This window comes from Coturnix japonica, chromosome 4, assembly GCF_001577835.2.
Source record: "Coturnix japonica isolate 7356 chromosome 4, Coturnix japonica 2.1, whole genome shotgun sequence".
Taxonomy (NCBI): Eukaryota; Metazoa; Chordata; class Aves; order Galliformes; family Phasianidae; genus Coturnix; species Coturnix japonica.
Genome location: NC_029519.1, coordinates 22,291,150 through 22,316,490, shown reverse-complemented (window position 1 = coordinate 22,316,490; position 25,341 = coordinate 22,291,150). Strand labels below are relative to the sequence as shown.

Genomic DNA, 25,341 nt, shown 5'->3' with positions numbered 1-25,341 from the left:
CTATCCTTGTCTTTTCTTCCAATCCCTCCATAATATCTGAAAACTGTAGGTAATTGGTGCTGCTCTTGAATGCATGTGCGAATTACAAAACAATGCTGTAATCCCTTCTTACAGAGTGAACCACAGAACTCTAGCATTAGAGATACTTCCTTCAAAACTCTCTTCTCTCTCTAACTACAAATTTTTAGAAGAGGGTACAACCCTCTACTAACGTAAGCAGCAGTAACGTGCATTACCAACACGGCCTTAACATGCAAAAGATAGCATTCATAGTCAACTACAGCACAAGTTTTTTTGTTGTTGTTGTTTATTTGTTTTAATGGAATTTTATTAAAGATATAATAAGAAAAGACAAATTGTAATGAAATTCATTGCTGGAAATATTACTCAGAAAGGCCTACACCGTGGTATGTCTCTCCTGGACCAGCACAGTGCACATGCAATTACAGTTTACAATCTATCTCAAGAAGCACACAATGCAAGGGGATTCTCAGAAGGAATTCTCAGAGTCTGTGTCGCTAGACAGGAGGCAGAGTACTTGATAATTGATTTCATATTTACCACTTGAAATTTTATCTTTCAACGGAATCCAGTTTCTTTGGACTTTCTCAAGTTTTGTGCATGACCTTACAATCACAGCAATTATTTTAAAGGTATTGTTTATTTGTAAACTTATTCAAGTTTTTTTTCTATATGAATGTCACTGGATTATCATACATACATACACAAACAGATGTACAGATCAGCTTGATTTACACAGGAATACGGCAAGCCACACTTCATTCTATTGCAGCTTAGATGGGCAGTAAATCCTTTATATTATCACTACTCATATAACTGTTCACAAAAATCTGGAGATCTTCAGGCTGATAAAAACAATACATGCTTTCATGATCACACTTAACTGCATTGAGACACAATAAAAACAGCATACCCTATATGAGCCCAGATAGGTAATAAGACAAAGATATCAACTAGAGAATTTGCGGTCTCTAAATGGTTGAAATGGAAATTCACAGCTGCAGAAGCAGCATGCCCCTGTATAACAAAGAAAGCACTGTCTGCTCATCCATTTCCTCTCCCAGTAAAACAAACAAGCTAACAAAAAAACCTGCTGCACTTCACAAATTATGATCCCAAGAGCTACTTGGCAGAAAGAGGGCACCCAGCACTCATGTCTACAATAAGACAGTCTCTGTCTTGCACTGAGGACAATAACTGGAGTTGTCCCAGGATAAAGTTACCTGTCACTCTATTTTAGGGAAGAAGTTGCAAGACTGCTCAGAAGAAAAATCCCTTTTTGGATACACAAACGAAACCAGAATAGAGTGCCAGTGGAACAGGTTATGTCAAAGAAAATTCAATATCGCATTTATACAGTTTATCACAAAACCCGACATGAACAAAGGTTTAAACACACAAATATCTGCATGTATTTTTTATGCAAGCACTTTCCTACAAAGCCTAAAATAATTAATTACTGTTGAACAGGCTGAGTTTCTCCAAAGCCTTTTCACAGCATTCAATAAAAATGGTTCCCAAAAGAACAACATTCAATGAAATACAAGCTTATTCTCAGCCAGCTGCCAACAACTAAGCATAAATGCTGAAACAATTTGAAAAAGAAAGACAAACTGCCTTCTGCAATAGGCAAAGGATGAAGCAGGAACAAGATGTTGCACACAGGCACACGTGCCCAGGACACAGCCCACCAGGCTGCCACAGCTCCCGCCTGCTGCACCGACAGCTTTGCTGTTCAGCCTCCCCTCCACCTCTCAGCCTGCTCACCAGGCCAGCTAGCCACCACGATAACGCTGAGCCAGAGTTTCCAGCTCACTCCCTGCCTTTCGCTTGGCTACACATGAAAGAAAGGCTTTGGAAGAAAAACTTTGCAGGCTACCCTGAGGTTTACAGCTGCCATTTACCCTGGAGCTCTTTGAGAAAGCAACCAAAGTACAGACTGGAAGCATTTTAGGAAACGAGAAGTTAAAACCCAGAAAGAAACCATGCAAAACAGGTTTCTTAGAATTATTGCCTCGGTCATCTTTATAGAATTAAAAATGCTTACATACTAACAGTTTAAATTCAGTTTTAGTGTAGACACAGATAGAAATAATTTCTCACTTGCAAGATTCCTTTACAGAAGAAATATGGTGACATCAAAACAGCTCAACAAGAGTATCAAGAAGTGTATATACATTTACTTATATGAGGCTAGGATTTCTTATCCATCCTTGTATTTCTTCCCATCCAGGTATTTTGCCTTAGAAACCTACAGAATTCCCTTGCAACTCTTTTTGGATTTACAATTTCTCTTCAATCACCTTATTTCTAACTTTGCTTTTACCCTTTTAACAAACAGTTTGCAACTGTATGTATTTTTCATGAGCTTAAGCCAAGATAAACTTATGCCACAGAAACACGAGATCCAATTTCCTTTCGAAAAGAAGTTTCTGTGGCAGAAGCCCAAATGTAAATATGCTTACACTGGCATAAAACAGAGTTCATTGTGTAACTTCTTTCACTTGGAGAACTAGCATAAGCTGAAGGAGCACAAGAATGACCTCCTTCTCCTGCCCCACAAGGAAAAGCGTTCCACGGGCAGTTCTCCTCAACAGCCTCTGCTGCAGCTCTGCTGGTCATCCCTTTCCAAGAAGGATTCTTCCTGCTGCTGGGCTGCAATTTGGCCTGGGAGTTCCTTTTGAACCAGGTGAACTTACCCACAATACCTGCACAGCTTTCAGCTATCCCAGATTCCCAAACACTAAGCACCTTCAAGGGAGCAGGCTGTCTTCTTTTTATAGAACACTGGACAGACAAAAAAGCTTTTTGGAACTGTCCAGGTGCAAAACCAAAGCACTATCTGCCTCCAAAAAAGATAGTCTGCTCGTACAACTCAGCAGCTGTTTATAAAAACTGCTATATATATATATATACATACTATATATATATATATATACACACTATAAAAAGCCCAGCTTACCAATATAACTGCTGCCCTTCCATTGCGAAACTCATTTTGATATATATTCTAAGAGCATCTTTAATTATCAACAGTTATTTGCAATTTTATTACTCGTAAAGGCAGGAAAATGACATTTTTCTTCCTCTATCTTTTTTCTTGTTTTTCTACAGTTTGGTTTTCTAAACCAAACTAAGTCACATTAACATCCAACACAAGATGATAAATTGATTATTGAAAATCTCCAATTACACAGCAATAGGAAGTACAACAATTTGAGTGTTAAAGAGGTACTTTTATTGGTGTGACTTCTCTTTTTTTTTTTTCACTTGAGAGTCACTATTGTAAGACATATTCAGTTGCCAATAAAAATAAGAAAAGTGTTAACATGAAACAGTAAACATACAGTTAGGTTGTTTTGAAGGCAGATTTGGGTCAAGTAAATTATTTGCATGTACATTCTCCAGCAGATGTAGGTATAGCCAAGATTTTACCTTCTGACTCCTATTGAAAAAAATACTTTTCAATGAGTACTGTTAATTTTAATTTTCTTATTCCTTCTTTATCTTGACTCAGATCTTTTGATAGCATTTTTTTTTATACATGCATTTTTCCTTTCTTGCCTTCTTTACCAAGCTGCTCAGTCCTACCCACAAAATCATCTTATCCGATCACCCAGATTTACAGAAAACACAAACCTAGACGTTGAGCATTCTCAACTAAATCTCTCCTTTTATTTTGAGTTCTAGAACACAAAGTGTTTCCGTTGTCCAGGAAGAACCTTAAAAGCTCTTTTTTATTTATTTATTTTACTTTTCTTATTTAAGGAATGACACAAACAAGGTCAGATACTCAGTGAAGTACTATAAACTAAATTACAAATTAAATTAAGTCCAGCACTAAATTAATAGTGGAACAAATTTTACATACTTATAACACCAGAACTTTTTTGGAAGACTGCAAAGGTCACGAGTGCAAATGAAATGTTCACTAGTTAGAGAGCTTCTGCACTATCTGCAGTATAAATGATAAAAACGTGATATATTTCTACAACAGGAGGTTCTACCAAGTTGTCAGTATCCTGCAGTATCCATAAAAACAAACCTATGGCCTTCACATGATATGAACTACTATTGCTGAACATCATGAGAAAAATCTGACAGTTCACTCTTTTTTTTCTAATGACAATTCACTAGGTTAGTGAAGAAGGCAATGTTAATGTTGGTGACTACACTCATTTCTATTAGTTTATGAGATAGCTGTACTAGTTCTCATTCTTCTCAGTACAGTTACAAAACGTAACTGGAAAAAAGTGGTTACACATTTGATTTTAAAAAGTTAAAAGATTTACAGTTGCCTTGAAACGCCATATCTAAATATTGTTTGTCATAACTTAGCATAGTTCTTTATTTTAGTAAAACTAGCTTTTTTACACAAATAGCTAGCCAGGTTACCCACCCCTAAAATCCAACACCTTTGTGCAAATTTGCAGTGCCTTACAAGCAAGTTTAATTTAGGAATGAAACAGGATGAAGGACAAGAAGTACAATCACATCAACATAGTTTCTATACTTCTGGAGAAGCTGAAAAATCAATCAGGAAAAAGATTAAGAAATCAGACACTTATTTTTTTTCCCAGCTATTTAACTCAGCAGTCAAAGTCTATTTAGCAGACCTTCAAAGTTTCTCTGCTAACAGCTAAGTATCACAGAAGTTGTAATTTCCTTTCTGTTTTAACCTGATTCTTGACGACAGTCCTAGTACTAGATGTGTCAGAATACTGCTCAAAGAAAAGGATGACAACTGTCAGGTTTCAATCACTTAGCAGCTAGGAGTTGCATGCACTGCTAGAGCCCTTTGGTGGCTCAACTTTCGCAAGGTCTTTACCAGTTAACCTTGTTCTTGGTAACTTTCAGCAGAACTCCACAAGACAGGATCAGAAAAACCCTGCACTTTCTAGAAAGGTTGCACCTCCCCTTACCTGAACAATTTTCATATCTTCTTTTGGGGTAAACTACCAGTGGGCAACTCAAAGTAAAAGAATTGGTTTATGAAAGACATTTTTGCTTCCTCAGCCTTAAATGTTTTTAGCATACACAGAAGAAAATATTTCTGCATCTTCTTCTTGTCTGATGTCAAGAAATAAATACAAGGTTGTTTACTCTAAGTATGAGAAACTATCTCCCACAAAAGTGTTGAAATTAAAACTGGAACACAGGAGAATGTAAGGAATTTAAAAATATTGCCTTAGGGCCAAAACAATCAGACTAATAGCATAGAAGGTTAGAAAGGGATGTTTACAAAGCTTCCCAAAGGCACTTCACTCAGGTTCTCTGAAATATCAGTGTTTTTGTAAACTTGTTTTAAAATGAATAACTGAGCGTCTTCAGAATGCCAGCTTCATGAGCACGTTTAAAATTCTTTCACAAATCCAAGCCTTATAACACCACTTCACAAAACACATTATTTGCTCACATTAAAAAAAAAGTTAATCTACTTAATGCAGAAGAGATTGCAACATTGATTTACCAGCAGAGCACTGAAACACAGGGGGCCCTGTCCCTGCTTGAAGGAACTATTGTTTCAGCTTAAGAATCAAAAGCCCCAAAGGTTTTATCAACAATGTAAAAATTTGAGAGTAACACTCTGTGTGGTTCTAAAAGGTTTTACACTTTGAATACCAGTATAAACAAACTTTCCTCACTCTGATATGAAGACCAGTATGTTTACTTACAGCACCAAGAAAGGCAAAGGGAATTCCACATGTAAAGACATACATACAAAAAGAAAAAAGAAAAAAAAAATTAAAAAAAAAAAAATTAGATTGCCAAGAGCAAAGTTTTACTGAGCTTTGAAGGTAAGGAGTCTGAACATGATACAGAAGAAGTAAAGCCAACAAGTGACTCTGAACTAGAGAGTGACTCTCTAAGTTCATTCTTGATAAGCTCAGCATGAAGAAACATAACTTTAATCTCTAAAGTACTTTACATCCTAAAATTGGGCTATGGGAAAAAAAAAAAAAAACAAAAAAAAAAACAGTAGCAAATGAGGAGGTTGCTGCATCTTTTTTGATGAAATTCTGTCAAGGTTGTCACTTTATTTGAGCATATTTTTCATCATGTTCAGGTTCTAAAGCCAAAACAAACAAACAAAAGGACTAAAAATTGTTCTGCCAATTAAATTGAAATAAAGTAATCACACGCAGACATCCTATGTGAATTGGATTTTAAAAAAGATAACATCTGACATTCTACTGCCTGATGAGAAAGTGTTTTAAGGTTTATTTCCTGTCACCTTCAGTATTTTGTAAATGTTCAGCCTGTCAAATCATCCGGATGAACTCGACATTTCTGTCACACATTGTTGTTCTCTGGTGTCACATAGATACCTTTTGCCAGGAGAGGCTCCTGCTAAGCTTGATTTGCAAGTAATACAATGTCTCCTGAGACCCTATCACTTCCTTAAAGTTCTTTTGGAACCAGCTTAATTTCTTTTAATGCTCTGACTTGCAACAGCCCTGTGTCTACAGCAGAAAAGCAAAGATTTGTGCTAATTTTAGACCTCTCTGTTGCACATGCAAATGTATGTACACTGTGTGCATAGAGAAAGTTACAAACTCAATTTGCTATTTATTTTATGTATCCTTTCTTTTTTTCTTGCCTTCCCCTTGAAGCAGCTGGTTGGTCTTTTGAAAAGGCAACTAATCCTAGTCAAATTACTCAGTTTTCACAAGAGAAATGTTCCTTACTTTAACAGAAGAGCTGAGTGAGCCTGAAAAATGCTACATTAACATTTATCTTTTGTGCACTGACAAGCTGGAGCTTGCACTTCACAATCACTTCAGCCAGACTGTAAACCGTAGATGAATGGCCCAGCTATCACGTGCCTTCTGCAGAGTGTAGTCCCAGTAGAAGAGATTTGAATCCTCTCTGTATACTGAAACAGAGCACCACACTTCATGTTAACACACAGCTCAAATGAACAGTTTTAGCATGGAAGTAATGGCGTGGAATGCAAAACCAATCAATGTGTCCGGAGTTTATCAAATCTGAATTGGTACACAGGCACTTCTTAGACACGCCCCCCCTTTTGCTTTTCATGCACCTTTGGGGAATCCCTTCTTGCTGCTCTCTGCAGCCTCCCCAACTGCGGGTCTCCAGGCTCTGGCTTCCTCATTTCCATACCTACACACTAAGTGCTGCAAAATCCCTCAAACTCCATCTGACCCTGTTCCCATCCTCTCTACGGCCTCCATTGTGACATGGTGCTCACTGGGGAGGGTCCTTCTGCCTCCTGGCAGGCCCACCCCACTCCCTGCCTCAGCCTGGACCAGGTCTCCTGCTTTCCTGGGCCCTGGTGTTACCCTGCTCCCTCAGCCAGACAACCCATTTCCAGCAGTACCTGACCACTTCTGAAAGCATGGCAGAAAATCCAGCTCTGAATGCTTATTAACCCTTCATTCCACTGAGAGCCACCACTGATTTCAGGAGGGAACTAATACCTAAATAAGGTATTACTCCAGTGGAATGTGGCAAAATTTTGTTCCGAACTGTCAAGTTCTACAATGTCTTTAATGGCACAGAAGTGCTTTTTTCTTTTTTCTATTCTTTTTCTTTCCCCAAATCAGTTCACATGCAGCAAAATCTCTCATTACTGTATCTCCACAGACAAAGGCAGGGAGAGTTACACAATGGGTACATGAAGCAGAACTGGGTATTTCAGTACAGACATGAATGGATTTTCCACTTTGCATTCAAATTCGCTTGTTTATATATAAGAGGTTTGTTAGATTTCATTTTGAACATTGCAGATGTACAAGAGTTAGAAATGCTAGGAAATGAGGCCTATACTGAAGGGATGATCTGATCATCTCACAGTATTTTACCACAGAAACACTGCTAGAACTTTAATCCAGGGGGGTTTGCTTACACAAGTTCTGCTCCTCTAGTCTGCTTGCTTTGTTGACATTGTATTATTTCTTGGGAACAACAACCAGGACACATTTCACAATACCACAGACATTAGAAATATTTTAACTATTTACATGAATTGTCTTTCAGTAACTGTATTTGCATTCAGTACAGAAAGTAAAGGAAATTCAAGAATAACAAATCAATCACTACTATGGTGTTTCAACACAGAAGATATCACAACTCCGTTTATAGGCTATATCACCTGGAAATCTTCACCCACTGTTTTTTGTGTTTGGTAGATACGAAATGGTACACTAAGTATTATGTGCAGAAAGCCTCTCCTTAGAAGAAGCCATCGTTTCTAAAATATAACAACTTTATTATTTCAAACAGCAATCTAACAACAACTCTAACCTATGGTCAGTCAAACTTCTCTGAAAGTCCTTTAGCTCTCCAAATGTTAAAAGAACTTGAAAGTCTTTTCCAAAGTGAAGTCCAAAAAAACTCTTGGATTTATATCACAACTTATCAGTCTCTATATCTATGAAAAACAAGTTTATACAGTCTTCAGCACCCATTGTTTATCCTCTATGGACCCATTCTCACTACAAATGACTTGCTAATGTCAATAAAATTTTCTCAACCTAAAGGTTTCAGTCTTCAAATTTTCAGATGTGACACATGCCATGATCTCCAAGTTTTCTTTGAAATAATTAAATTACTTCTTATTCCAGCCAGGTTAACCCTACTAGAAGTTTATTCCACAAAAGTTAATTCTGTGATAGTAAAGCTGCTCAGATAAAATAGTAGTAAGAACCAACTAGATATATCACAAACTCTTTTGTAGGAAACAGATAGCTCTTCCAATGGGCTAATACCATGCACTTGGCCATTGCCACTTCCTGAGCAATTTTAACTTCTAAGACTTTAAGGAGCCTGTAAAGTTCTGCTGTTTAAGCTCCTCCAGCCTTTGAGACTCCATAGTAAGCAAATTAAATAACCATCTGCTTGCTTTAATAGGGAACACAGAATAATTATGTCCCACAAATAAATTCTAAAGAACAACTTAGAATACGTACAACTCTCTCATTTAGATAAAAAGCATTTTAATCATGTGGTTCAATCATAATGCATAATAATAGAGAGCACAGCTTTGGAGCCAAGAGTTAAGAATCAGATAGGATAATGAAAGGCTGATGGCTCTTTAATTCTCTCTCAACTACTCATGCTACTAAACTGCTTAAGATTCATTTGGAAAATAGATGTTGTTAGTGCTGCCTTTGAGATTACTGATTTAGACTCTAGCATGATCTGATGCAAGATGACTTATTGAGCAGGTTGCCCAAATTGACTGAAGCTCCACAGCCTTTTGTGATTTCTTGTCCATGGTTTAATCATATTGGTAGAACAGCTTGCAGCCTGGGGTCCCACCACCACCAGAGCTCTGCTAGTTTTACTCTACTTTCAATTTTTTTTTCCAGCCATGGAGAACTATCTCTTTTGACTTACCAAATTAGGAGCTGCTTATACTCTACAGAATTTATTTTCTTCGTAAGCAACCACTTCTTGTCTTGAACAGCCAAAAATTACTGAGGCCTCAGAATAGGAAGTTACATTTCAATCATATTTTATATAATTCCCTATAATCTGTGAAGGAAAATAATTACTTTTATTATTAAGAAACTAAAATTAAGTTAATACAAGCTACATAAAGTCTTCAGAATAAGACTCTTATCCTGTAAAATTTCAGTTTAATTTCCTTTTAGGTGCTTTCTTAAAAAACAAGTGTTGACAGTTAATTACTTATAATCTCTCTTTGCTCTCTTATTTCTTCAAATACTATTTAAGATCTTCTCGTATTTCCCAACAAAATAACTTCTCTCAAATACGAAGTTAAGCTGATCCTATTTTATTTTATATATATCAGTTATGAAACCTGGAGGAGACAGGAGCCAGAGTGCAAGAACAGTCTACTCCTAAATGCTCTAACTGTGCTTACAATGCAACAAGCTGTTGTTTGCAGCTATTTGCAGGCAATTCCTCTATTCTCTGTAATAGTAACAAAGCCTGAGAAAGTATTTTGAAAGTTAGGATTTGTCAGATCAGAATGGTTACATCAACATCAATAGTTATCTTTGCTGTACTGCAAAGGAAGTTTTAATAAGGGATTAATTTTTTTCCTTTAAAAAAGGAAGGATCAAGTCACACCAGTACAAGCTGTGCAGCATTTACACAGAAGCAGCATGTGAATAACCCCAAACACTGCAAATGAATTACAGAAGCATATGAAAATCGGCACATTACTCCAGTTTCTGTGATTTTCACTATTCCAAATTTAATATATATTTCAAAACGGTGGGTTTACTGAATGAGTTTGGAGGCCCCTCCAACTCTACTCTGAATTTTTGAGCTGCGAGTAACAGAGGCTGAGCAATCTCTTTAATGTCTGTTAAGTGAGATGGGGAGCCCAGGACAGAAACCACATACTAGCAGATGTATTCAAAGCACACTTTGTCTCCCATTCAGGAAAACTCCAGTCTTTCCTATGAATAGTTTTAAATGAGTTTTCTCTGGATCCCTTAACAGTCTTTATATAATTAAGAAAGGCCAAAGGAATAGTCTTCTGTGATAATAGTCCTAACACAGGAATCCTTATTTTCTAAAACTGTATGTCTTTCCACATGAAAATCCAGTGCTCCTTATACTAGTATGAAATTCTTAAGAGTTCACTTAATAGCTTTGTGAGCATAAACACAGCATTGGTTTAAATGGCCTCCGCAAATAGACCACTAGCTAGTTACAAGTAAAAGCCTTTCCAGATGTGCAACATACAGTACCATTTGGTTTCCTCAGTTCTCCTTGCAGCTGATGCAAGCTTGTGTGAAATGCTATTTAATTACAAGAAGTCGTTAAAAAATATTCCTTACCAATTTAATCTACATCTGTAAAGCTGACCCTGAAATTAACTACACACAACTCTTCTGTTTAAGCTCAGTGTCTTTGATCCCAGTACAGAGGAGGTTAGAATTAAAACATACATGAAGCAACCATATTTTACAAATCAGCATTCTCGTAACACAAATCAGAATGCATTTCAAAAGCATGTTCTTGATTTTCTTTTAAAACATTAAAGACAATAATAATAAAAGCCACACATACTTTGGAAACTTGTTCTAAACAATAACTGCTATTATTAACATGTGCTGTAAGCATAAGCTAGAATATAAACCTTAATAACACGGACAAAAATTCCATGATCCGATCATGACTTTATGAAAAATTCCAATTTGTTTGAGACGTTCCATGCTTGTTGTTGAGCCAAAAGCAATTTTGAGCTTGGTTACATTTGAAAAGGAATCCCTGCTGCCTTGGCCGGCTCCGCTCCCCTTTCCACTGAGCTGCATTAAAGCAAGCAGGCAAGCAGAAGGGCCGAACGCCGTGCTCATGCCACGCTCCCTATGGCTGCTGGCTCTGTGGTGCCGACAGGCACAGCTGGGCACCAGTCACAGGTGTCTCTTCTCCAACTTGCTGGCAAGCGAGGAGTGATAAGGAATGCCATCAGAGTCAAAATACTGCAGTAGCAGCTAACACAGGACACGAGGAGGCATCAGAGTTTACCACAGTGTTGGTACAAATAAATCTCTTAAACATTCCAGAAAGTCACATGCATGCAAATTGGAGAAATAACATAGATAGCTAAGAATAAAAGCAGTACTTTCTTTTATTGAGCAGTGTGTCTGCTGCGGCTTGTCATCAGCTAACAGTCAACATACTGAACAAAAACCAAATCAGGAAGTAAATGGAAAATTGCTTGAAAGCATTCAGGTAGGGCACCAAAGAGACAACTACAGCATACCTTGAGATTCCAAAAAGCACCAGCTGAGGGCATGCAGCTCATCCCATCTCTCTTAGAGAAGGATGAGACCCGTGCTGCTGGACACACCAGGTTCACTCAGCAAAGCTCCCAGAGGAATGATACTGGGACTGTATCTGAGCTAGGAGGAGAGCAGGAGCTGTCACCAATGCACAAGGCCACCACCAAAATTCAGGCCAGACTGCTGCCAGAGTAGTTAACTGCTTCGCTACTACATGAATGAGATAAACGGCGCTTCTTCTTTCTTACAGTATAACTTATTTGCCACAAAAAAACAAACAAACAACAACGGAAATCTCAACTGGCAACCTGTGCAATGTGTAACAGGGTGACCATTCTGAATAAGAACTTCTGATATGCTGCTCAGACCGGGAGACCTGCACAGCTTTCAGAGCCCATCCAGCACAGTTCCAAGGGGCCCAGCAGTCCCACAGGTCACTTGTTACTCATCTGGCTCTCAGTACAGATCAGGACTACCTGTTATCCTGCCATGCAAAAGCTCACTTTCTGGCACAGAATACATTAAACTGACTTCAGCTTGTTATGCTTTCAAAAGCAGTACAAAAGTCACTCCATGAAAATCATTTACTGCTTCTTCTGAATTGTGACTTTCCATCACATTAACATGCAGTCAGGGAAGCAGATTTACATCTCAGAAATAGCAGACAGACTGTAATGACCTTATCTAACACATCATTTTTCATCATACCAATGAACTTCAAGAACAAGCACAGGAAAAAAAAAGAAACAAAAAAAAAAAAAAACCACCTACATTTAGAATCTTACAGAAAACATGCACTTAAGGTCTATGAATTGACTATTTTCTCATACTCAAAATGCCACTTTACAGAATGTCTCACATCAAAAAGAGAAAGACAAAAGATCTCAGTCTTCAAATAAGCCATCCTCCAGCCCATCATCCACTATACAAAGTCTGGATTTTTCAAAAGCTATATATTATAGCTTGTGCTTTGGAACACAGAATGTACTGAGCTACTTTATGTAAGCACTGACAATTATTAGATTTCACCTTAAAAGGTCACTTTCACAGAATCACAGAATTGTAGGGGTTGGAAGGGACCTCTAGAGATCATCGAGTCCAACCCCCCTGCCAAAGCAGGCTCCCTACACCATGTCACACAGGAAGGCGTCCAGGCAGGTAAATGGCTGGGTAAAAGACTTTAATGATGTCTTCTTATGCTTCATATTGCATTAACAAAGGTGCTACTTAAAAGTCTACTGAAAATCTGGGGGGGAGGGGGGGTTCTGCTTAGAATTTTTACATCCAAGTTAGCCCAGTTAAACAAGGACTCCAGGTTGAATTATCGAGCCTTGTTTTGTTGTATACAGAAATAAAGTTAATCTAATACATTTAATACTATTTTATTTTCTCAGCTTTAATCCTTTGAGATTACACCATGAAAATACAAAGTCAAAAGAAAAATGACTCAGAATAACTTTGAATATAGCTGGTCTGTATAACACAAAACAGAACACACATCCACCAGCCAGTTTACCAACATGTTTTTTTTAATTTATTTTTACACACTCATAGTAATCAATATCAAACAAATTATTTTTTTTCCCTAAGACTTTGAACACCCTACAAACAAGCAAAAAGATGCTGCTTCCATGGCTGTTTGGTGTGCAGTAGAAGAAAAACGTTATTAATACGTAACTCCACTTAAGAGGCTGTAAAATCATGGTGAATCCAAATACAAGCCAAACTTTACTTTTCCCCCTTCCCTGACATTGATATGACCGATTATCCCATAGCAGAGTTAATGACCTTACAGGTTAAGGTAAGGGCTTTCTGTTTCTCCTATCTTCAATTTCACCCTCTAATTATCTTAATATTAACAGCTCTTTCCAATACCTTCTAGCAAGAACATCTTTTCTTTGCAACCTGTCCTGATAAGGCTTCCAAAAAAGTAGTATAATAAAAAAGGTATCATTAAACTTCTCAGACTGTTAGTTTAATGGAGTGGATCAAGGATTCTTTATTTTTTCCTTCAGCATTTCCTGAACAAATTCTTAAAGCAAAGACAGTGTACTTCTGCAGTGCTATCTCTCCAAATATTATTCCTACTGTGGCACACAGAATAACTACTGTGGCACACAGAATAACTACCTACAGTTATTACTTCAGTCCTTTGAAACTTCACTCGTTTCCATCAGATCAAACCAAGTGGAGTGGGAAAGGATTCTAAGTGATTTCTGTGAGCCTGGAACACGATGCCTCTGAGAAGGCTTCAACAGCTCAAGTATCCCATGCTCAGGCCTATACCCTCCTAAATTAGCTGAGCAAATCCACTCCTCAGGGAGTTTAGCAATTACTCTGATGAAGTGATGGACATTCGTCCCTTTCAGAAGCATCAGATGTTCATTTTTGTTTGGTTCCTCAAAATGGAGAGAGGACAACTGAGACTGAATTGCAATACTGGAATCGGCCTTATAAACCACTGTCACCTGTACTTCATTAGTACAAACCCAAGTGTAATATGAATTTTAAAGATTAAGTACATAATTTATTTTTTTTTTTAACTGTGATACACTTTCACATTGATTAAATAAAAAGCAAATGTCCCTATTTCTCCCTTCATCTTCCACATCCTATTTGAAGGCAAAGATCACTGAAAAACTGTACTCTGCAAATGTATTTCCCAACATTCAGTAGTCAAAAAGAAATCTACTCAGTTAATATTATAAAAAAACTCATTCAATTGGGTCATTTAAATTCACTGTGCGAAATACTCTCCTACTCTGACAGCGTATTCTGATGTCTGACTCATAGTTAGGATTACAGTATTTGAGGCAGGCAACTGAAAATGGAAAAGCTAATGCCTATCAGCTAGCTATTTTCTATATACTGTTTGTATATTTGCATTTCAAAGGATCTATGAATTAGAAATCAGCTATCTCCAGATGCACAGCAAGACTTCAGTTACTCCAAAAAAAAAAAAAAAAAAAGAGACAAATTATGTCAGGACATCCAAAAAAAAAAATCAACCAGTATCTTAAATATATTTAATTCAATAGTTCCTGACTACATTAAGACAGCTTGTAAAAGGCTTTCTAAATTAACAAGCTATGATTTAAAAACACACAATGCACACAGACTCATCTTCAAAACTGCTTGTTACTACAGTGGCAGTCAGCATCCCTACTATAGCAGTTTTTATGCATTTGTTATACTTGTACTCATATTAAAAAAAAAAAAAAATCAATTATTTTTCTGTTTCTCTACACTTGTGGGCAAATATCAGATTAGTTTACAAGTTAGCCAGGGTTACTGAAGTCATACTAAACATTTACTACTAGAGGAAAAAGCATTAGTACTCATATTTTTGCACAAACTATTTGACTGGTAGCTTGATAATAAAAGCAGAAGAGAAGCTTTCTGCAATAAAAATTTACTACACAGTCTGAACACAAAGCATATTTTGGATACAGCCAAAACAGGGACTACTTTAAATCACAACTTAGAAAACACGATTCTCCACTCCAATCCCTCAAACCCTAATTTGATAAATGAATGTACACTGTCCAAAGATAACTTAACTTCCTCTGGAATAGGTGTAAGTTTTGCAGCTATGCAAAAAGCCTTGACTCTTATAGAAGAAGCACTTCGAGAATGCTGAAGATGAGAATTTGTTTTGTTTTCCCTGAATGTTTGTTACAGGGAATATAAGCTCTTGAGAAGAAATATGCCTTTTGTTGGCCCCCAGTTTTCCCAGCAGACAATAGCTGCTACTGTCCAGTGTTTAAATGACCTCTGCCTTGCCCTCCTACTTTGTTTCCCTTAGGAATGTCATTCATCCCTTTGTAGCACATTGCAACTCATTATTGCCTTAGTTTTTCCTGCCACTTTTGTTCAAGTCTTTAGAAGGCAAAAAGGAAAAAAGAAAAAAAAAAGAGAAAGGAAATCATTAGGACCTGTGAGAGCTCCCAGACAATTTTTCAAATTGTGTTACAGTGTAATTACGAAGCCTTTTTAACCCTACATTTACCAAAAGCACGTGCAGTTAGTGACTCAGAAAACTAACTGTAGACAACACTTCATCATACATTAGTTGATAATGGAAAAGGAGTTGTGTTGTCATCCCAGATCAATCCACACACGTCCTTCACACAATATAGACCTTTCCTTAAGAATCTTATTTAGTAGAGGCATAAACCTTGCCTGCACTAGTACATTTTTCACAAAATATTAGCATTGTTGCTAATGCTCCTTCTGAAGCCAAAGGACAAAGGCAGACCTCCCACCTCCTCGCTCACTCATGCAGCTGAGCCAGCAGACTGAACTGGACCACATTTCTTTGAAAATATCTATGAAAAAGTACCTGAAAAAGTTTGTTTCATCTTAAGAGCTGAAAGACAAAAAATGCCATTCAATTTCCTCTACCAGTACATAATAACGGCATTTTCACATCCTGCAGTACAGACTAACAATTTTCCCTGACCACAGCTCTTTGCCTAAGAGAAGTGAAGACATGAGCAATAAAAAATGACAGCATCCAAAAATTGCTGGAGCATGTCAGCTGCAGAACTTCAACATTTTATGCTCCTGAAAACTTCTACATATTAAAACGTACCTCAGTAATCAAGCCTAACTCTCAGAAATGTAAGCAGAGATACACAGAGTAAAATAAGTACGGTGAATAACTCTTGCTAACAATCAGCATTACATGCGAACAGTTATGAATAACTTACTGTTACAAAAATGATACAAAACATTGCTATTAACAAGGCAACACTGTTCACATTGACAGCTGTTCAATGGGAAAACCCAATTTAAATCCAGACAGCAAAAAAAAACAAGGGGTGTTGTCTGGAGGATGTAGATGAAGAGACACTGGGTAGCCAAAATTACAACTATCTACTGTAAACGAGCAACCCTGGAGGGAAAAATCTTTCTGTTCCTTTCTTTTAGCTCACCAGATGCTCTCCCTATGACTGTGGTACGTGCTAACAAGGAAAATGAAGTCTTTGTCTCCCCTTTTCCTTCTATTTGTAGTTCTACAGTTCCAAAAGCTTGAAATACTGAGCCATGAAAACCAGCATCGGGAAGAGCAGAACCCAGTGCCAAGTCATACACACAGCGAGGTGCTGCCAGTTCACCCTCCTGCTCTTCTACCAGAGGGCAACCAACACTGACGCCAGCCAGGGAAGAGGGCACCACTTCCCACTGCTATGCAAGCATGTGAACTATTGTCCCCAGGGGAAAAAAAAACTAAATAGCCTCCTACATACTCCTCAAAATGTCATCAAGTTCAGAGGAGGAGCAAACAGCCTCACATGCATCTCCCTGTGGCCCAGCAGAGCACAGAGCTGCTCCTCCACCAGCTCTCTTGCACATGGATTAAGGTTCTAACAAACGAAAATGATCAAAACGCACATACATCCAAAGTTTTAAAAACCCTATTAAAGGAAGGCATAATGAAAGTAATTAAGGACCCCATGTGAAAAAGGCTAAAGACAAGACTCCATGCTAGTTCAAAAGCAATTTTCTGAAGTGAATATACAACCATGTACTAGTAAAGCGATAGACATGCACCACGCTCCTGTTTACTGAATGGATAAAAGAGCACTTAAACATTAATCAAGTCGCTCACAAACACAGCACATTATACAGTTAATCTAATTTATGCTAAAAAAAATCTGATTTATATTGCTATAATCCACAGGGGTTTTGTAACCAATTTTGCCAAGAGTTGCACATGTTCTTTTAATACCCTGCTTGCCATTGGGAAATTTCTATTCATTCTGTTTCATCAGTACAATGAATGCCATTTCAACAAGCACGTACACAGAATCGTTAAAAACACATCTGCAAGTAAACAACCATAATTTCTTGTGTTAAAGTTCAAGGGCAAGATATATCATCTGAAAAACACCACACAGTATTCTAGTGTAAACACCATCAATATGCAGTACTTCCACGCTTGAGGTTTCTTATCTATTACACCCACAAAGATCAAAATATGCTAGAATCAAAACATCAGGTAATAAGTATTTATTGGTTAATTATTTAGCAGGAAAGAATGCAAGTTTTGTGTATGTAATAAATGACACATCATGGATTTCAGCAAGCATTCTGCAGATTACCAAAACTGAGAGATTTAACAGCATAAACAAAGGCACAACTTCTCTGACTTGCCATCAGTCTGCACCTCCACCCTCAGCAATCCTATGTACCAGGCAAACAAGCAGTGAATAAAGTTTTTTAAAAGTGAGACAGCATGAAAGGGTGTCATATTCATTTCACATTGGAAGAAATGAATTCACTGTTCTCTAGAAGACATCACTACAGCAACTAAGATATCACTGCCTCTATTTTCTACCCCACTTTCCTGCAGTGGGCTATTGTCCCTTTGGCAAGGACAACAGGAAAAAACTTACTCATAGGCAGGCCCAGCTCATAACCTGCAGATTAGCCTCAACTGACTTTGTCAGCAACCTTCAGCAGAAGGCAGGAGTGATAACAGCTGAAATTGCCTCAGATAAACCTGTCAAAGATCCTGATTCAGCTCACATACCAACTAAGCAATTTGCCCAGCATCATATTCAGCTTAAGAGCTGGAACTTCACAGTCTCTTTGTTAGCCTTATCTACAAGATGCTGTTCATTAGCACATTTTATTACTGAGGGTAAAAGATGCAGTTTCTGAATTCATCCTCTACTTCCCCAATTTTTAGAGTGCTTCCACATTTCAATTCTGTCACGGACAGCTTTGACCAAGGAAAAAAATACAGAAAACTACAAAAAACTTTGCAGCTTATCTAGAATGCTATCTCTTGCAAAACAGATTTTTTTTCTAATTCATACACTATCATATATTTTGTAGAGCTGGGCTAGGAAGCAACCCTGATGTCACAAATCTGAATTGAAATAGTTGGATTCACTCTAAAATTGTGACACAAGGTCATCTCATTACCAGGAAATTCAGTTGGAGTTGATCATTTCCCTCCACGGTAGTGTTTCCTTTGTCTTTCTTTTCAAAAACAGGAGTCAATCAGTGAAAGGGGAGAAAACTGAGAAATAGAAGCCCCCAAAGAAGCAATAGTTTTAGCTGAAAACAAATACAGCTAACTTTCCATAGCCATGATCAGAGATCAACTTTGCTTCATATTTCTCTTTTCACCTATGAAATCAAAGGTTTAATTTTCTTTTTCCTGAAAAAAAGGCCAAGCTATCTTGCTTCATGACTTTGTATTTCATGTTTTGTTCCAAAAACCTGCCATGCTTACTAGATGCAAATACTTGAGCTCACCACAGTAAAAAGAATATGGGAGATGATGATTATACTGTTAATCTAAAGCAGTGAAAGAAATCTAGGAAGAAAAAGGCAACAAAAAACAATGGAGGGTTTCCACAAGTCCACAAAACCCAAGCATGGAAGAAGAAGTGCCAATATAGTAGGAAATAAAAGTGTGGAGAGGAGATGACATACCTTGTATGCAACACACTGCTGAACACACAGACCAATATTTTGGTCTGCATTTCTACATTCATGCACACAGAAGTGAAAACAGCTCTCTCACACAACCTATTATTTGTCTGAAAGGAAATAATGGGCTTCAATCAGAATTCTGGAAATACTACCTTATTTTCACAGCTTGCCATAGTTACTGCAGTTGACAGTAAGATAAACCACTCAAAAACTGCAGCAAAACAGAAATGTACATCACACAGTTTTTAAAATGCATCTTGCTTATGGGACTTGTGAACTGGACTCAATCTAACTTTGTTCCACTCAAATTTACTTGCTTAGAATTATAAATCTCATCTCTCCATGCTGGGAACAGGATCTAAAAAAGCATTTCTCCATTAAATCTCACATTATTTTGTATAACATTTGTTTAAAAAAATCCATGCAGGATATATACTTGAATACAATAACTCATGTCAACTTTGAATACCAAAACTGAAAATCACAATTGAATAAACGTCAAAGTGTCAAAAATAAAACAGAAATCACCTTGGTAAATGAAGATAGTAAGGTAACTGGAGGCTATTCTTGTTTGCTCAGTCAAAATGCTGACACCTCTCCTCCTTCTCTACTTGAAGTAATCCGACTGATTTTCATTTGGAAAATTCAAATTAATGTAAGCACTGAGCAGCATTTATTTACAGTTTGCTTTCATAAAACTGTGTCCTCTAGTGTAACTGGCATATTTTTTAGAAAAGTAAAATTGTCAAACAAAAAAAACTCTAAAAGCTCAGCAAAATCATTTTTCTCCCTGTGAATGAGTTGGGTTGTATCTGACCATGTATCAACATGGTACTCCGCCTACACAGGATCCTGAGCTGGGGCTGGTCTGCGCTGATTCAAAGCTTCTCTTTTTACTACCTCGCATCTATTTTGTGAGTCTTATTTCAGGATGTTAGTGTACAGCCTCCAGTGTCATGTAATACCTCACCACAAGCATAAAAAAACCAAACCTTTATTTTCCCTTTGTTAAATGAAGACAGTATAGTATACCTCATGCTGACATAGAGACTTTTTTCATTGAACAATACTCAACTCGTCAGGTCTTCCTGGATCAAAAATATGTACTGGCCTTCCTTTTCATGGGAAAATCTCTTGATTTCGCCATCCTTGGCCAAAGTTATCTCTGAAGCAGAGTAATGATGCAAGCTAGGCTCCAGCAGTTTCTTTTAATGTCTTTCACACACCCCCAGAAAGTTCGGGTCATACACTGTTAATAACCTTGGCATCACACTCCTCTGCTTCTACCACTGTCAATACTAATGAAACAAAACTAGATGCAAGTGGTTCCTTAGAAACTTGGTGTTAATGCAGCCTGGCTGGAACAATCAGCAATGCTTGTACTAATTATTCCTGAAGAACTTAGACCATGGAGTGCAAAGCCAGCCCAACAGCCTTTTAACTGCACATTCTGTTTGGCAACCATCCTTCTAAATGCCAAATTAGAAGAAATAGTTGACACCAACACAAATTGCAACCAGTTTGAGAAGAGTCAGCACTGAAGCACCTTGAAGTCAAACGAGATTAAGAAAATCAACTGGGGCAACACGATTTACATTTAAAAAAAATAATCAAGGGAGACTTAACTATGTACATAACGACACAAACCCACGAAAATTCTACTTTTGATTTTTAATTAAAATATTGCATAGGGAAAATGAACAATGTGAAAAGAGAATAAAGGGATAATTTTTACACAACAGCAGTTCAGCTTTCTATTGGCAACGTTTCATACAGCAGAGCATAGTCACTATTATGCCCCCAAATGCATGAGTAAAGCACAACAGTTACACTTCACCTGGAGCTGTAAGATGAGTACTCACTTGTAATTCTCAATAACACTACATTTGTATGGCCCTCGTTGCTCCCTTGCCTAGGAGGCAGAAGACTGCAGTTCTATTTTGTGTTTTTAAAAGGGAAACAAAAGAATATCATGGTATCACACTGCTCAGCAATTCAGTCTAAATACATATTCACTAGCGAGGCTTTCAAACACTTCGTGCAATAACTTAAAGCCCCTGAAATTTAATTACCCTTTTCTACCACTTAGAAAGAAAATACCTCACACTGATTTCCTGTACGAGAACATTGCATTGTAAGAGCAAAGGGCTAGATGTACTCTGCAACACCATACAAAAAAATGAGATCCACACACATCTCAGTGTAATGTGCAGGTTGTTGCTAAAGGAATAACAAAGGCTATACTGAAATTATTTTTTTTGCTATCTCTCTCAAATTTAACAAAAGTTATATAATTCTCACAATACGACAGACATGCAGATGATCTGAAGTGGATATTAAAAGTTATGCACGCTTTTAAAACTCTATTTTTAAGAGTGACTAGGAAAAAAAATCTTAATTTATGCTTTGATAAATATGAGTTCCTTTCAAAACAATAATATTCCAACATATGAAAGTTCATCCCAAGAGATATTCATTTCTCATTTAACACAGAAGTCAGAAACAAACTATTTCCTCCAAAAACAATCCTACCTTTACAACACAGAGGAAAATAAGAATTCTCACAGCTAACTAATTTTATGTTTGATAGCTAAAAAATCAAAATAAAAAATTCCATTCACACTCAATTGTTTTATTTCTAAACAAAATAAAATCATTTTACCTCAGCAAAAACATCACTGGGGACTTAAAGGAGCAGGCTAAGAAAAAGCAACAAAGATGCAGTTTGGATAAAGACTGTACCTGCAATACACTCTGACTAACCTGGTAACAAAAAGGGTTTGTGCACTCACCCAGGATGCAGAGACTTCACATATTGCTCCCTTTTCACTCCAGATAAACTGCCTGAGCAAACCACTGCCAGTGCATATCCTGACAAGGATTTCCCACTACCTCTATCACAGCATTCAAAGAGATAACAGAACAGTTCTCTAGCTCTGTGGCCCAAGAACTCACTTGGAATGGGGGCAGTTGGGTTTAAATCCCTTTTCCAAAGGATGTTTTATTTTCACACAGTAGAGCAGTTTCAACTTCAGAAAGCAACACCATAAATCCACATAACTGGGCTACTACAATCTCCACTATACATCTGCACAGGAAGTTAAATACTGAACTGAAGATTGAATTACACTGATTAAGGTGATTCACTTAAGGTAGATTTAATGCATCCTGACAGAATGACAACACAAAAAGCTCAGGACTTCTGTAAGCACCACTGTTTTTTTCAGTGCCTGTTGAAAATACTGCATGCAAAGATAACAAAAAGCAGAGCTAAAATACAACATATTTGTTACGTGCAGATCTGAATGGCCAGTCCTTGCTATTGGTACCTCCATCAGAAAAATGAAAAAGAACAACCTCAAAACACTGTTTACCAACAACACTTGTAAAATCATGATTCTCTGTACATAGTACAACCAACAGCTCACACACCTTACCGCTGCAGGCTCAATCAGCACCTCCTGTTCTCTCTGGCTTGTATGCATCTCTGCTTCCTTTTTCCCTTCCTACACCCTTCCCAACTAAATATGGTTCTCCTCAGGCACTACTCAACAACCCAGCCCACTATCTTTACGGTCACTTGTATCAGGCACCAGAGAGTAGTTCCCTCTGCTGTACATCTACTGCGCTGATCAGCACCTTGAGCAGCAGCTGCTGTTCTTTCAGCTACTGCAGGAACACCAACACCAGTGCCCATTTACTAAAGGGTATCTGCTGAATTTGTCAATTTTTACCAGATCTGTTTTCATGGAAGCCATTAACACTCCTCTGTATTCCAACAGTTTATTTTAAAAGTATATTTTAATAATAAAGTTCAAGTCAGCCTTTATATTTCTCAAGGTCTTAAAGCTATTGAAATAAAAACACAGTATTTGCCTAAGACCACTTTGGATGCATTTCTTCTAATAAACTTGCTGAATAGAAGAAAGAAAGCTGCAATAGATTTCTCTTCCCCAAGCATAGCACCAACCAGCTACCTCATTCACAGAACAACACATTCAGCTTGGGCTTCGATATTTGAAACCTGGGCCTAAACCCAGAGCACCACAACGCTGCAGCACAGCTTCCATGTGAATCCTGTTTGGTGTAGAGCTTGGTTTCCCTTTTAAGCCAACAGGCCATATTCTGCCAAAAGGTTCGTCATCTCCCTACCCTTCTCCACTATTAGAAGGACCACACAGAAGATATGGAAACATGGAAGGAGGGAGAAAGAAAATGCAACCAAACCAGAAGCCAGAAATGCACTCTTCCTTCTTTGGACTCCTTTTCTCAAAGCAAACAAGAAAACTTCTGCCAACCCTGTTAATTCCTAAGACATAAGCACACCTTCCCCAATATTCTTGAGTTCAACAGACAAATAATTGAAATTTGTGGCCTTATTAGATCTACAAAAACAGCGAGAATAGTTTATTAGTAATGAAGCCTTCATTTTCAGAATGTTGTGAAGAATCTCAGAGTGCTTTAGAGACTTTATTATTTGTATTAGATTTGTTTTTTATTTTAAATGTATTATTTATTATTTGTATTAAATAATCCTCACAGTCTTAACAATTGCTATTCAGGTATGAAGTCCCTTAACCTTCAGCATTTAGAATATTTCAGTTCTAATAATGCCACACAGCACATGACGCTATTTCAAAATAAACAACACGTTATTTTAAAGTTAAAACACATACATAACAGAGAAATACAGAGGACACACAAGTCAACATAACTCCCATTCTTCCCTATTGTCTAATCAGGTTTTCTACAGCAACTTTTCAATTCTGATGCCCTTCAAAACCTTCCTAAAACATCACGGCTACCTCTACAGTCTGTTTCTAGCACACTTTCTCCTCCCCAGGTCTCAAGTTCAACTACAGTGAGTAAAGAGTCATCTGTGTGATCTAGTCTCCTCCCTCCATTTCTCCTCCAATGTGTCCGTTGCTTTATTTTAAATATACTGATGTAGCTCATATTCTTTCATCCCAAATCACAATCACCCCATGTTATGCGACCTTTCTGCTCTTTAGCACCCATTGGAATTGATAACTTATCAGTTATCTCCATCCCTTCAATGAGATGAGTGACCGCCTTTGTGCCTCACACCCTCCATGTGCTTAATTAGCTCTTCTGCTCTCCCAGTGCAAGGTCACCCTTGGCATCTACCAGACCTGGACTGCACCCCACATGTACTTCCTCTGCTCCTGCTTCCATTGTGTGGATGTCTCAGGCACAGATCCTATAGATAGCTAGGCTGACTTCTTCCCCCACGTGGTTTTCTCAGCCCCTTTCTTTGGCTCCACTACCTACCTCTGCAGCCTTGTTCTGGAGACAGATACAGCTTAAGTCTGACATACCTTGAAGAACCAAAATTGTACACATGCACAGATTGTGGTGGTAGCAAGCACCACATTATTTGCATTCATGTTTCTAGAATTCTGATTAGTGGATTACTGATTGCCTGAAAGATTTACAAGATAGCTCATGAAATAACCACAAAGAAGCTTTTCATTTGCACACAGACAAAGGCAACGAAACTATCTTATTTTTATTTACCCCATTTTGTATTTAAAATCTCTTGCACTGCAATAACTGTTTTGTGCTGTAAACATACATGAAATCACAGGAAAATTTTTCATCTTCCTCCTCCGGTAAATAAGCAATAGTTCTCACACTCTTTTCCTCTTACATTTATTTATCGTGGCCATACATCTTATACTAAACAGCAGCTCAAATTGGCATTTCTTAACTTTCAAAAACCAGTGTAGATACCAAGACTTATTTCTGGAAGACCTATACTTCTTTTGAAAGATTATCTATTCATCTGCTTATTGACTATGCCTGGCCTGCTTAGACGGAAGATCTAAGAGGATTACAGAATCTGGTGGCAAGGCTGAGGGCTTGTTAACTTAATAAGGCTGTGGATTTAAAACTGTGTTAACTTAAACAGGTTTTGAAAATGGCTTAACTCTGCTAGTGTGGATAAGATTTAAGAGTCTCCTTTCAGATCTTTATCTAGCTCATGAAAAAGACGATCACGTGAGACAGCAGTGCACTGACATAAACAAGTGAAAGTCCTCAAGAAGTTTTCTTCCAGCAGTCTCCAATCTTCAAAATAAAAGCTTCATCTTTTCTCCAAGGTGCATTACTGCAACAC

General features: G+C 37.6%; 1 protein-coding gene across 2 annotated transcripts in view; it reads right to left on the bottom strand.

The window, feature by feature from the left end:
- SH3RF1 (SH3 domain containing ring finger 1) overlaps nt 1-25,341 on the bottom strand; it is a 66,608-nt gene that overhangs the window by 28,658 nt on the left and 12,609 nt on the right. The gene's annotated exons all lie outside the window — the stretch shown is intronic.